General features: G+C 40.4%; 1 protein-coding gene across 1 annotated transcript in view; it reads left to right on the forward strand.

Moving 5' to 3' along the window:
• Positions 1-15,948, forward strand: part of dlgap2a (discs, large (Drosophila) homolog-associated protein 2a) — a 517,146-nt gene that overhangs the window by 105,961 nt on the left and 395,237 nt on the right. The window contains exon 4 of the mRNA XM_059982028.1: positions 91-123. The gene's annotated coding sequence lies outside the window, so the exon portion shown is untranslated. The remainder of the gene's footprint in view (positions 1-90; positions 124-15,948) is intronic.

Below are 15,948 nucleotides of genomic sequence, written 5' to 3' on the forward strand. Positions count from 1 at the left end.
TGATTTGCTCCCCATAGTTTGTACATGTTGTGTTTCTCTCATTCAAAATCTGAAAGACTGAAGGACTAATTTTTGTTTCTTTTGTTTTAGAATCCCAGTGTACCTTGTGTGGTGAACCAGAAGGTGAGTAACACTGTTCCTGTTTCCTCTGTGGTGTTTGTCATAAAACTGGAGTGTTTATTATTTGGTAGGTTGTGAAGAGATTCTAATATAGTATTGAAAATAGCAGTTTTATCTTTCATCTTTGAGTGAATCTATATTAAATTTGAGTCTCGTTGAAATGTTCTTTTCAATATTTATTGACATCAGAAATTTTCAACATTAGGGGCAAAGGTGTGTTTTGGGCAAGGTTCTGCCTAATGTTGTCTTTTCACAAAGGAACCAAATGATGTTTGTTGAAGTCCAATGTTACGAGCAAGAGCGGAATTTATATTTTTGGTTATGGAGGTTGAAGATGCTTAATGCTTTAATTTAGTCTTGGACTATAATTGGAAACCATTTAATCATCGTAGCTTAGGAAAGCTCTGATTAAATTAGATGATAATTCATACTGTTAGATCTTGAATGATTCAAATGACAGATCAATTGCTTGTGCTGACAAAGTTTATGCACTTATTTTGGCAAGATTTCACAAATCCATTTAAACAAGAGAACACAAAAGTAGCAACAATCTTGGAAAGAAGTTTTAATGTATCAATATGACATGCTGGCATTTATTTAACTATTCCAGAGAATCATTTCTATTCAGTTATATCAGAATGACCTTAATTTTGAGTATAGGGCACTTGCTGTTGAGATTTGTGTTTGTTCCAATAATCAGATGGCGCAGTTAGTATACATGGAGTCAGTGCTGGTTTAATGACCATTGTATTTTGTGGATTAGCTGGTATCTTTTTGCAAACTGATTGTTATTTCACCACTTATAGCTACAAGATAGATCACTCAGATACCTGGCAGAGAAGTGTGACACAGATAAGACATAGAAGCAGAATTAGGCCATTTGGCCCATCGATTTTGCTCCACTAATCAATCATGTGTGATCTTTTTTTAATCCCCTCCTCGGCCCCATTCCCCAGACTTCTTGCTGTAACCTCTGATGCTGTACACAATCAAGAAACTAACTAGCTCTGCCTTAAATACACCCAATGACCTGACTTCCACAGCTACCTGTGATAAAGTCCACAAGTTCACCATACTTTGGTTAAAGAAATTTCTCCGCATCCTGTTTCAAATGGACACTTATCCTTTGGTTGTGCCCTCTTGCCCTAGACTCCCCAACCATGGGGAACAGCCTTTCCACATCTACTCTGTCTGGAGGCCTTTCAATATTCAAAAGGCTTCAATGAGATTTCGCCCTCATCCTTCTAAATACCAGAGTGTGCAGTTCAAGAGCTATCAAATGTTCCTCGTATGATAACCCTTTAATTCCTGGAATAATCATTGTGAGCCTCTTCTGAACCCTCCCCAATGGCAGCACATCTTTTCTTAGATGAGGAGCCCAAAACTGTTCACAGTACTCAAGGTGAGGCCTCCCCAGTGCCTTATAAAGCCTCAGCATCACATCCCTGCTCTTGTATTCTAGACTTCTTGAAATGAATGCTAGCATTGCAATTGCCTTCCTCACCACCAACTTGATCTGCAGGTTAACCTTTAGGGTGTTCTGCACAAGGACTCTCAAATCCCTTTTCATCTCAGATTTTTAGATTTTTCTCCCTGTTTAGAAAATAGTCTGCACATTTATTTTTACTACCGAAGTGCATGACTATGCATTTTCCAACATTGTATTTCATTCTGCGCTTTCTTGCCCATTCCCATAATCTGTCTAAGTCGTTCTGCAGCATTCTTGTTTCCTCAACACTACTGCCCCTCCACCAACCTTCGCATCATCTGCAAACTTGGCAACAAAGCCATCTATTCCATCATCTAAATCATTGACGTACAGCATAAAAAGCAGTCCCAACACTGACCTCTGCAGATCACTCCTAGTCACTGGCAACCAATCAGAAAAGGGTCTTTTTACTCCCACAATGCCTCCTACCAATCAGCCAGTGGTCTAGCCATGCCAGTAACTTTCCTGTAATACCATGGGCTTATAACTTGGTAAGCTGCCTCATGTGTGGCACCTTGTCAAAGGCCTTCTGAAAGTCTAAATATACAACATCCACTGCATCCTCTTTCTCTATCCTACTTGTAATCTCAAAGAATTCCAACAAGTTCATCAAGCAAGATTCTCCCTGGAGAAAAACATGCTGACTTTGTCTATCTAGTTCCGCATCACCAAGTATTCCATAACATCATCCTTAACAATTGACTTCAACATCTTCCCAACCACTGAGGTCAGACTAACTGGTCTATAATTTCCTTTCTGCTGCCTTACTCCTTAAAGAGTGGAGTGACATTTGCAATTTTCCCGTCCTCTGGCACCAGGCCAGAGTCCAGTGATTTTTGAAATATTATTACTAATGCCTCCATGTTCTGTACCTCTACCTCTTTTGTAACCCTGGGGTGCAGTTCTTCTGGTCCAGATGACTTAAGTACCCTTGGGTCTTTCAGCTTTTTGAACACCTTCTCGCTTGTAATCGTAACTGCACTCAGTCCTCTTCCCTCACATCCTTCAACATCAGGAACACTGCTAGTGTCTTCCACAGTGAAGACTGATGCAAAATACTCATTTAGTTCATCTGCCATCTCCTTGTCCTCATTATTATTTCTAATGATAAAATCCAGCTTGACTCCAGCCAGATGCAGCCTTGCTTTTCCTGGCTCTGACATTTTGATGCTGAAACATAATTTTATTTCTAAGTCCAACTAATTGTGAATTTTTCCAATTCCACCTCTGTAACATTGCCTTCTCTTGTAATTCTGCAAACCCAAACTTATGTCATTTTCACCAGCAGACTAGATCTCCCTAGTGTATGTACATATCACACATTAAGTTGATAGGCTACTCATCCAGAATTGCATCACTCAAGTCTTGTCATTTCCTGAGCACTGTCCACCCATCGCATCTGATTTCACAAACTTGCACCATATTTCCTCCCTCTGTACACTGATCTTAGACTCCAGATCCCCTGTTCCTGTTCCTCTGTTTCTCAAGCATTTGTTTGTCACACAGAGGAATACAGTACTGGCAGCCAAGAAGAGTTTACCCCCTAGCAGTCTTTTGCCACAATCAACATTCTTTTCCTTGGAGAATCCTTCCTGGATTCATGCCTCACCAAAAGAATGCAAGCACTCAACAATGGACCATTGTACTCAGATGTATTGAGTGCTGTGATATGACCTACCTTCCCTCAGCAGTACATAATAATCGGTCTGAAATATTAACTAACATTTCCTTGTGCAACAAAGTTATCTCCTGGCTTTGAACTAATGTAAAAGTTCAATTGCCCTTCCGATAATGACATGATTAATTGCAATTTCCTGTAAAATAGAAGGTAATAAATGTGGGTATACTTTATTAAACATAAAACATAGAAACATAGAAAACCTACAGCAGAATACAGGCCCTTTGGCCCACAAAGCTGTGCCGAACATGTACTTGCTTTAGAAATTACCAAGGGTTACCCATAGCCCTCTATTTTTCTAAGCTCCATGTATCTATCCAAGAGACTCTTAAAAGACCCTATTGTGTCTGCCTACATCACCGTTGCCGGCAGCCCATTCCATGCACTCACCATCCTTTGCATAAAAAAAACCTACGCCATGATATCCCCTCTGTATTTACTTCCAAACACCTTAAAACTCTGCCCTCTCATGTTAGCCATTTCAACCCTGATAAGAAGCCTCGGACTGTCCACACAATCAATGCCTCTCATCATCCAACACACCTCTGAGGTCATCTCTCATCCTCCGCCGCTCCAAGGAGAAAAGGCCAAGTTAGTAGGATTTAAATCTGATTTAACATTTTAGGTGACTTTTGAATCAAACTCTTCTATTTCTCTCGGGTCTCTTTTTCCGGTGACTTCAAGTGAACAGCCACTTTGAAAATGAACGGAGTAATTTTCAGCTCAGTGATAGGAGCAAAGGAAACCTTAATATATTGTAGGTCCAGTGGGAAACAATCATTACTAATTGAATGTGGGCTTGACAGCTTAAGCCCACATGAGCAGTTGAAAATGAACCTGTTGTTCCTTCCTTGGAGACTTCAGAAGGTAAGGTGGATTACACACCCCTATCTGCATCAGTGGTGTTAAGATAGTGATTAGTATCCGGTTTATTATTGTCACGTGTACCAAGGTACGGTGAAAAGATTTGTTTTGTTTGTCATCCAGACAGACTATTTCATCATATTAGAGCACTGACATGGTAGAAAGGGAGAAGAAATAAGAAAAATCTGAGTTTAGTATTGCTCTGATCAAGTGCTGTTTACAACTCATGTTCTCAGTATTATTTTATTTATTTACACTCTTTGTCTTCCCTTGTGTATTTTCATAAAATTCTAATGTATTTCTCTTTCTCCTGTAAATGCCTGCTAGAAAATGAATCTCAAGGTAGCATAAAATAACATGTATGTACTTCGATAATAAATCTACTTAAAAGATGGAAGTTTATGGTCCATCAATAGAAAGTGAAAGTCAATGTCAGATTTCATTAGTCTCCTGAGGTGCTTATGTGCTTTCTTGAACATTGCATCTACATATTGGACATGGACAAGGACAAGTTATTCGTGATATGCACACCTACGAGCACGCAGCTTTCAACCATCTCTACCTCAGAATTATTAACACAGACAGGGGTGTGTACTCCACTTCCACCCCCCCAACCCCCGCATCTCTCTGAAATCAGAGACCAGCTCTTTTGTTTGCTGATATTGAGGGAAATGTTGTTGCCATGATACAATGCCATCAGGTACACTATCCTATGCACTGTCTTTTTACTTCGGCCCACGTTGCTGGTGTCATCTGCAAACTTGTCTGTGGAGTGAGAGTTGAATCTGTCCACACAGGTGTAAGTGTAAGGGCTGAGGACACAACCTTGTTGGGCACTAATGTTGAGGAAAAGTATGGTGGAAGTGTTGTTGCCTGTCCTGACTGACGGTGCTCTGTTGGTCAGTAAGTCAAGGATCCAGATGTGGAGGGAGGCATTGACTTCCAGGTCTTGCAGTTTGGTGATGTTTGTTTGGAATTATAGCATTGGACACAGAACTGTAGTCAATAAATAGGAATCTGATGTAGGTGTTTTTGTTACCCAAATGTTCCAGAGGTGAGTGTCGGGCCAGGGAGCTAGTGTCCACTGGAGACCTTTTTCTGTGGTCGAATAGGTAGGTGGCTGACGTAGGCACCTCTTTGTTGTCCAGATATTCCAGATGATGAGAAATGAACCCTGGAACATCAAGGCTAGGTGAGGAATATCTTGAAGAAAATTCTGTTTTATAGTTTCTTTCGCAGAGAGAGGTGAGTATGTGGAATGGGCTGCCGGTGGTGGTGGTGGTGGAGGCGGATACAACAGGGTCTTTTAAGAGACTCCTGGATAGGTACGTGGAGCTTAGTAAAATAGAGGGCAACGGATAACCCTTGGTAGTTCTAAGGTAAGGACATGTTCAGCACAGCTTTGTGGGTCGAAGGGCCTGTATTGTGCTGTAGGTTTTCTATGTTTCTATTTATTGTGAACTGTGGATACTATGTTAGATTAGACACAGATGATTAATTTTACAAATTCTCTCCATAGCTTTGCTTATTCATCAACTTTAACATTGTCCCATTGCTAGCTACAGCCCAGCGACATTAAATCAATCAGTGTTCAGTCACTGTAAACCTGCTTCTCAATTTTATCCTGACTATTACTGACATGCTACCCCTGTTTGTATCCTCATGAATTTCTTTGCATGTTAACTGTTTCCCAACATTTTGTCCAAACCCTCTTCCAACACCTGCTGTTCACTCGATTGTCAGCACCCTGTTTTCCTGTGAAATCTCTGGAGATAATGTGCAATGTCAGAATTGCACAATTAATGCTGATAGTGGTATAAATAGAGACATGCTTCTCTGATAAACAGCTTCAATGCCAGTCACAGTTTTATTAAGCACAAGGTAGCATGTTATTTTTAAATCATTGTTAATATTTGCTATGTGGGAGAGGATTTCTCATTTTCGTCTGTAAACAGGTCTATGCATTTGTAGGTACATTTGTGTTGAATGAGCTTAGGGCTCTGATTTGCTCAATGGCCATGCTTTTGCTTACACTGCAGTGGGGAATAGCCTTGCAGGTTAAAGTGCCCAGCCGAGCGAACATGTTGTGTTCTCAAAGTTAGAATGGTTTTGCACTAAGCCACTAATCCACAGGGTCTATTTACTATTTACACAGGGTCTTGCACTTGTGGTGCAAAGCACTTTCATAAAGAACAACCAGTTAATTCTTCACACCTCTATGCTGTTGAAACTCCAGGACAAAACTAAAGCTGAAAATCACAATAGTTGCAATTCAGATATTTAAATCTAACCCTCTGAAGGAAAATAGTGGGCAGAAGAATAAGACTGCAATGAGACCAAGCCGTAGAGCCCTAATGGGGGGAGAAGTGGCCGGGAACGGCTCGTCTACTATGTTCTTTGAGATGGTGACTGACCTTCCTTCCCTTCCTTGCTTTTTATTGAGTGCTATTTTGTGTTCTGTTAACAGCTCACACAGTAATAAACATCTGTTTGTGTGTGATACACTCCTTGCTGTACAATAGAGAGGCACTGGTATTCTTCTGTCCTTTTTGGTGCAAATGAGCTGGGTGTTTCATGTTGTTGATCTCCCCACTCACTGGACTTGCACTGTCGATGCTTCTGAATAATGTTTTTTTTAAACTGACCTCGTGGAACGAAACAACCTCATATGGCAGTTCAGCAAATCAGATCTTTACAATAAACAATTTGCAGGAGGAACATTGTGTCAAACATTATCTGTGGGAGGAAAGGAATTGTCAATGTTTCAGGTGAAAAGCAGGGCTGCAGAGTGCTGATGCAGGGTTTCAACCTGAAATGCTGAAATTTCATTACAGCCCACAGAAACTGTTCAAATCATTGAGCTTCTCCAGCAGATTGTTTGTTGCTCCAGATCCCAGCATCTGCCCTCCTGGTGTCTCCAGGAAAAAATATAGTATTTCCATTTTTTGTTTATTTGCAAGTACTATTTGCCATCATTCATCCAATTCAATAAGAAACTGAACCAGTTGGATATCTTTTACTTTTGAGTCTTTGGCTGTTGAGGAAGTAACATGGAAAATGGTTGGATGCAGGAAGATTGAACATAAAGTTACAAGAATGACTTAAAGGTGGAAGGGTGATGAAGCCAGAGGCTAACTGAGAGTGCCAGAACATCATGGATGTAATGAAGGAGATTGTATATGTGGGGAAAAGGGTGACTACTGTATCTGCAGTGGAAACTTGACCGTGTTCCAGCAGAGGTTTAGCTTGGAGTTTAGTGGATAGGCCGACCATTGCCAATGCAAGTGGTTCTGGTCTAAATGTGCAGAGAAGTACGTAGCAGGAATAGTGAAAAAAGCAGTAAAGCTGAAAGCCTGCAACTGCTGCAAAACTAATCAGTGAGGGTTCTGCTTGAGGGAGAGGCCAAGGAAAATGAGAAAGGCACAGGATTCAAAGGAACTGAGCTGCTTGGGAAGCTCAAACTGGTGGAAGGGAATGGAGGATCTCTGGGGACTGTGGTTGTGAGCAGTCAACAAACACCTGGACAGCAGCAAACCAGAGATCATTAACAGCAGTGAGTAAGTTTCCGAATCTGAAAACCAGCAGGAGGTCAGATTTGCCATGGCACTGAATTTATACTCGGCTGTTGGCTATATGGAATTGGAAATTTTCCCTGTGACTGCTATACATTCATTCACAGGGAGAAATTCCAATTCTGTATTGGTCCTCACCAGTTTTTATAGACACCATCACAGCTTGGTATACCATCAGCCTGCCCAAGGCCACAAGAAATAGGAGAGAGTAGCAAGCAGGCCCAGTCAATCACAACCTCAGCTCCTCTGATTTCATTTATACTTCCTTCTGCCTCATGAAATCAGCCAAAATAATCAAAGACCCCACCCACTCTTGACGCTTTCTCTTTGCTCCATTCCATTGGAAAGAATGTACAAAAGTCTGAATGAATGTTCTACCAGTGTCAAGGACATCTTCTATCCTGCTGTTAAAAAATTCTTGAATGGATCTCTGGTACGAGAGATAATTTGATCACAATCTACCTTACTGTGGGCCTTGCACTTTACTCTCTTCATGCACTACACTTTCTCTGTCACAGAAACACTATTCTGCATTCTCTTATTGCTTTTTCCTTCTGCTACCTCGATGCTTGGAATGAACTGTATGGACGTCAAAACCAAGTTTTTCACTGTATCTCAGTACATGTGACAACAAAATAAAACAATGATACTCTGGTGTCTTTCACATGCCAAACATGTGTTGTTTGATTAACTGGCTGAAGTAGGCCACCAGCCCAGAAACAGGGTGAATGTGCCGTATTTTTCTCATGGTTGGGGAATCAAGACCTAGAGGACACAGGCTTAAGGTGAGGGGAGAGATTTGATAGGAACCTTTTTCCACCCAGTGGGTAGTTTGTATATAGAATGAGCTGTCAGAGGAAGTGGTTGTGGCAGGTATGATAACATTTAAAAGGCACTTGGACAGGTACGTGGATGGGAAAGGTTTAGAGGGTTATGGGCCAAATGCAGGCAGATGGGATTAGTTTGGATAAGCATCTTGGTTACCTTGGACCAATTAGGCCAAAGAGCCTGTTTCTATGCTGTGCTACTCTGATTCTATGACCAGGACAATTAAGACTTCTCCACCATTCAATATGATCATTGCTAGTCTCCAACAACCTCAATACCTCTTCGATGCCAGTTCCCCAACACTCTAAGTTCTTTCAGAATGTTACTTCTCTTCATTTAGAATGCACCTGTTGGACTGTCCTCCACAATGCTGAGGGATAGAGAACCTCAGAGATGCATCACTCACTGAGAGTACAAACTTTCTCTGCTCCATGGTTTTAAAAAGCAGCTTATTCTGTAATAATACTCCATTGTTCATAACTCTCCTGCTAGTGAGAACATCGCAGCAGCAGCAACAAATGGTTTTCGGCCATTGGGAACACGTCGGATATCCTCAGCCTTCTAACTATAAGGGACATTTAGACAGACGCATTCGGGAATAGAGGCAGGAAGAGTGGATTAGTTTTGTTTGGTGCAGATATCGTGGGCTGAAGGGGCTGTACCTGTGCTGTGCTCCTCTGTGTTTCTCTGTGAAAGTTGAATCTGCAGTCAGATAACTTAAGTCTAAATATACTATTTCCTGAGAAACGTATGTCCTGTTCAGTAACACAGGCCTCTGATGTAATGTAACAGCGGAGGTCGACTCTTGTTAGCTGGTGCCATCATTACAGAGGCAGCTGCAGAAGGACTCCTACTGATTTCCTTGCAGAGAGCTTCCAAAATTGTCAGTGTAGCGTTTGGGTCTGCTCTTTGTAATATACTGTGTGTGAAGCAAAAGGAACTAGATATAGGTGATGAGTATGTGGTGATGGAAGTGATAGACTGACAGAGGTTAAATAAAGCCCACAAACAAGTGACTTAATCAATGATACTGAATGTTATTGCTGATGTTCCTGTGGAAAAATAGATGGAAATGGGGAACAAATAGTAGACAGTGGAGAGGAAATAACTCCCTTTCTGTTGCTTTCTCTCTCCTCCTGATCTCCCTAGTTCCTCGCATATCCACTCCAGCTGCCCATCACCCAGACACCCCTCCCTTCTGGTTTCTGCTCCACCTTCCTCTCCTATCAGGTCTGACCTTCTGTCTCCTCCACCTATCAGCTCCCAGACTCTGCCACTATTTCTCCCCTCCTCCATCTGCTGATTACCCCTCCTCACCTGGATCCACCTATCACCTGCCAGTTTTTGCCCAACCCTCTCACAGCTTCATGTTATTTCCCCTTTATCTTTCAGAGTAGCTTTCCTCATTTTAATTCTTCTGCAGGTCTCCACAATGATGATCTCTCCTGATGCATTTACTTTTGCACGTTTTATCCAAGCCCACAAGAGTGCAGTTGATGTAATCTGTTATTAGCAGTGTCAGAAGAGTTGTCCCTGCGGTTACTGTCCTGAAGGAGCAGACTGTCCTCAGCAGATAAAGTGGAAAGTCTTGAAGGACAAAACCAATAGTAAGGAGCAAACAACTAAAGCATTAAGTCAACTGCTAAAGAGAATTGAAGGCACTAAAAGGCCAACATTGAGGTGATAATGGATTAAACCTTCAAAAGATCAACATGAGGAGAACTTGAATTTGGATGTATTAGGAGGGTATATTGGGCTGGGCAACACACATAACATGCTAGAGGATCGTGTCAGGCCAAGCAGCATATATGAAAAAGGGTGAACAATCAATATTTTGGGACAAGACCTTTCATACTGCGTTGGGTTTTCAGGCTTGCTACCTTCACTTGGACCTGCCAAAGCATTCACTCACCAGATGCAGAGTATTTGTCTATCCAGTCTTCCACACTGGAGTCCACCGCTGTGGCCTGCGCAGCTTATAGGCCTCTAGTGGTTCATTGCAGATGCCCCATCCTGAGCGAAGGCAAAAGAAAGACTGGCTTTGCCAACTACGGAAATTGTCAACGACTTTTTAAACTACCTGGGAGAATGTAAAAGATGTTTAAAAAAATAATACAAAAGTGACAAGAATTTTTTTTTTAAATCAAAGCAAGGCTGATTAAAACAAAAATTATTAAAAGGCAATGGTGGAGCAGGTGGAAGCAAGCACTCTCATATTACTTAAGAAGAGCAACACCTTGGATTAAAGTGCATGGCCTCCTGAAAGTGATGTCACAAGTATTCAGGGTGGTGAACAAGGCTTTTGATACACTGGCTTTTAACAGTCAGGAGTACAAGCTGTAAGATCAGATCATGTACAAGCTATAAGATCAGAGCTTGATTCCCACCACTGTCTGCAAAATATTTTATGGTCTTCCTGTGACTGTGCAGATCTCCTCTTGGTGCTCCAGTTGCTGCCCATATTCTAAAGATCTATGGGTTAGCATTACTGAATTATGGGCATGCTACGTTGGTGCAGGAAGCATTACTGCTCAGCATATTCCACTCTGATTTGATGCAAACAACACATTTTATTGTATATTTTAATGTACATGTAACAAATAAAGCTGATCTTTAAAGGAGAGAGAATAGGCATTGAAGTTGTGTTGCAGTTGAACAAGGCATATGGAGATTACATTTGGAACATTGTGTTCAGTTTTGGTCAGTCTGCTACAGAAAAGATTCCATTCAACTGGAAAAGGCACCAAGGAGATGAATAGAGATGTTACCAGGACTCAGGGGATTACGTTGAAGAGGTGGCAGCCTAGGGCATTATTCATTAGAGCATAAGAGACTGAGCTGTGATGATATAAAGACATGACGTGCATAGGTAGGGAGAGTACACACAGTATTTTTACCAGTATTGGGGAATCAAGAACAAGTCAGGATAAATTTAAGGTGAGGAGATAAATATTTAATAGAAACCTGAGAGCCAACATTTAAACTAAGAGGATGGTCTGTATATGGAATGTGCTGCCAGAGGAAATGGTTGAGGCAGGAACAATGACAAAATTCAAAAGGTGCTTGGGCGGGGACATAGGCCAAATGTGGTTAGGTGAGATTAGCTGAGACAAGCATCTTTGAGTTGAGCTAAAGGGTCTTTTTCTGTATTGTATGACTGTGAATCCAATACTCCAAGATGAAAATTGTTCCTAAGATTTTATTTTGTCCTGTTCTCCTCATTATAACTGCTGGAGCTAAGCTGTCCAATCCTAACCCTATTTCACCAGTGGGACATTGCAGATCACTTCTTGCACTAGCATGGTCTTTCTTTTTGCTCTAAGGTCTTATTTTGCACAGTCATTCTTCAGTCTTATGTAATTCATCTTCTGTGTTGCCTATGATTCTGCTGCAAGGGTTTCACCGTACCTGAACCTTACTGTAGCTTGTGCACACAACAATAAACTCCACTGGTCTTGAACTTGGTGCACGATTAGTGAGTGTCAACAAGTCCTGGTCCTCCACATTTCACAGCACACGTATGGATATCTGCTTCCATATCAAATGCTGGACATCACCTGGTCTGTACAACCTTGTCATCATAACAGTGAAAAACAACCTGTTTTATTTTCTTTGTTAAAGAGAAGGTCAATTACAAAGTCCAAATGAAAATTACAGTGCAGTAAAGTGTGAGAAAACAACCCATCTTGTCTGGAGCTCCAGAGGTCGTTGTATCTTTCTACTCATTGGACATTCATTGAATATGCAGTGTATTTCTTTTAACTTAGGAGTGCTGTAACTAACACTGCGTTGATATGTATTAACATGACACTGAGATTAATATGATTAATTTGTACTGCAGCTGTAGTACATTTTGATTTGATGTGTAAAATTCTATCTCGGAATCAAAGCATAATAAAGTGACTGGGCATCAGAATATGCAATTAAAATTAGATGAATTGATTCAGCTAATCACATTTAATGCAAGAAGCACCATCAGTGTAAACAGCTGTCTGCGATGTGCACGTCACTGTCATGTCAAAACAATTTCTGCAATATTTTGACATCATATTTGCAGTGTTTCAAGAAGCATTTGATTAATATGTTATAATTCAATAACAAGGCATGAAATTAAACAGTGGTCTCTTATTCTGTAATTGGCTTTGACTGTCAGATCAGTTGGTGTTGTTGTGGATTTGCGCAAGACTTGAAAATCAAGCGGACATCAGAGCTGTGATTATACTTGGCTCTGAAACATTAATTGCTGTTGAAGTGCTCCTTGGACAGCTATTGAACTCCAGCTAAATTTGACCCTTAAAATTACTTCAGTGGAGATTTCCTCAGCTTTTTTTGTCACCTCGGTGTTTGAGAGAGCTGTATGCCAAGTCAAACTATTTGAGTGTGTGTGGTTGGCAGTGATGTGGACAATGTTTCATTCTCCAATCAAGTTTCTACAAATGGTAGATGGGAATGAAGAATGTTCAAGTTCAAATTCAACATTCAGCAGCCTTAATCCACTTGCAGCAACATTGGTACTAATGTCAACTGATCTCTGACCATGATTAATCAGTTTTACAGTGAATAGTATGTCTGATTTGGATTTGGGAGGATTTGATGCCAGTGTGTGGAAGAAAAGCCATTTGTTTTTTTTAAGCTCTGGTGTTTCATAGTTGATAAACAGACTTCTAAGATTAAGCTTCTAAATCTGTGCAAGACTTTGTTATTTTCCCTAATAAGCCAAAGGCTTTGGCTTCTGGAACTGCTGCAGTTTATAAACTGGAGGGGATTTTTGATTTGAAAATACCCTGCTCCACTATATTTATAAAGAGGAGGTTCTAGGGAATTGTAGAATATAATAGAAATGTAATGAACTAAAGGCAAGACACTTGCCTTTCCATTTCTTTTATTTATGTAAAATAGACTTGCCCTAATGAGTTAAGACAAAGTGAGTTGCATCGTATTATTATAATGTAAAGTGCCTTCAGTATTCCAATAAGATTGACCTACTTAAGCAAAAGCTTTGAAGTGATCACTTTGATCTTTTTCTCCCAAACCTTTTTGGGGAAAAATCTAATAGCACTTTCCTTCTCAGCTGCTGATACTAGATTTTATGCTCAAATATTTAATATTTCATCATGTAAAAATGTTCCGATTACATTATCTCAACAGAAGCTGTAATGCAACTGTTTTGGTTAAAAAGAATGGATGCTAAGATCAAAAGAACCAACTGACAATGAGTGATGTTAATCCACTAGTCCTTGTGGACGTACTGTTAAATGGGTTTTATGCTGAGGTAGAATCACTAAGTCAAACTCTTTCCTCTCCCTTGTTTCCTGTGCCTGGATTGTTTGGAAGGGAATATGGGGGAGTTCATGTTGTGCATACTATAACTTGAATACTGTTGATCCAGCAACTGTACTCTTCTCACCAATGGGCATGGTGGTCAAGAGGAAGTCTCTATGTGGATCTTTGGTAACATTTACACATGGGAATGAGCAAAACAAACCATCATGTACACAGAACACAGTATAGAAACAGGCCCTTCATCCCATGATGTGTCAAGCGATTTAAATTAATTCCTCCTGCACATGGTCCATATCAATGCAAGTGAGGATCCTGTGATTTAACAGTACACTGTTGCTTTACATTTGAATTCCCAAATTGCAGCACTTGACTATATTAAACTCCATATGTCATTTCTCTGCCCATTTCTTCAGATGATCTATACTATGCTTTGTCAGTCTTCTACATTATCCACAAAATCACCAAACCACCAATCTTTGTGTCCCCTGCAAAGATACTAATCCACCAATCCACATTTCTATCCAAGTTATTGGTATATCTCAATAAATGAGCTGAAGTCTCAGTGCAGAGCCCCAGAGAATGCTACTAGTCACAATCTTAGCCAAGTAAGACCACAACCTTTTGTCTTCTATGGGCAAGCCAATGCTGAATTCAAATGTGAATCTCATGCACCTTAATCTTCTGCAGGAGTCTCCTGTGAGGGACCTTATCATATGGTTTATTAAAATCCATGTAAACAGCAGCCACTGCTCTACCTTTATCAATCACCTTTGTCACATACTTGGAAAATCTCAGTCAAGTTAGTAAGATATGACCTAAATGAAGGTATATATGGAGAAAAAGTTTAGAGTTAAGACAATGAAATTTCCGAAGTGTTTGAAAAGGATGCATCCTTAGACCAGTTTCTTTGTATGTGTCATAAAAAGAGGCATTTGGATCTACTGAGTCCACAACACTATCTCTCCTCTATATCCAAAGACCAACTGTTGTGAGCACAACAAAGACATGGCTGAAACCATGGGGTGGGGGGAGGGGGAGATGTGAAATCTGGGATGTGTTCGAAAAAGGGAATGAAATTAAAAAATCTTGTACTGATGTAATTAAGAGATAATTTAAATGATTTCTAGGGAGGAAAAAGCCAAGATGTACAAGTAAATGATCTATCTGAAAATTCTGGTTTTAAAAAAAATCCAAGCTAACATTCAAAGTGTCAGGCCACAGGGGAAGGCTGGCAGAGGAGGTGATAGCAATATGTGAGAACAAGAACATCAATTTAATGTGCAATATAAACTGGGAAAATTCAAAGGGTTCACAGATAGAAATTGCATCACATTATAACTTATGACATTATTTTAACCTAAGTAATACAGGCAGAAGAAATGAAAGATGAAATGTCATTGAGGCTCAAAGCTTTATTTATTGTCAAAGTATACAACTTTGAAATTCTTCTGCAGATGGCCATAAAACCAAGAAAGAAAAGAATGACAGCACAATCATCAACCCCCAAATCCCTTCTCCCCACACAAAAATCAAACAAAAATGGAACAAGCACATTGCCCCTTCACACACGCACATAAAACAAGAAAGATCAAGCGAAAAACACAGTATACTTTTTTTAAAACTATCAGACTGAAAAAAGTCTACAGTTTAAGTCCATATCCAAAACACTGAAACCTGGGTAATATTTCCCCTCTCAGTAGCAGAGTGATCTCACCAGCAATTTAAAATGGCCATCACCCCTCTTTAATAGCAGAAGAATCCCCTGGAAATTTTAAAAAGGCAGGCATCCGGCGCTGCCCTTCCACATTCACCTCAATGTTTCAATCTCCATCGTCGCTTTAATCGGCAATATGGAGTCAAATATCATCTTACAGTCTTCTCACTATGAGGTTTGCTCAAGCTGCCTCTGTCTCCTGGAATTCTCTCCGATACTGTGGAGCGCTGGAACATTCAAACCATCTCCAATTTGCAAATCACAGGCTCCAACAGTTCCAGAATCACATTCCAGATGTGAAACAAATGTAAAAGACATAAATTAAGTAAAATATCTGGTTTTCTGATTTATCCAGAAGATGTCGATCGAAAAAGCGTGCTCTGCAGTTGCCATCTTGACT

This window comes from Hypanus sabinus, chromosome 10, assembly GCF_030144855.1.
Source record: "Hypanus sabinus isolate sHypSab1 chromosome 10, sHypSab1.hap1, whole genome shotgun sequence".
Classification (NCBI taxonomy): Eukaryota; Metazoa; Chordata; class Chondrichthyes; order Myliobatiformes; family Dasyatidae; genus Hypanus; species Hypanus sabinus.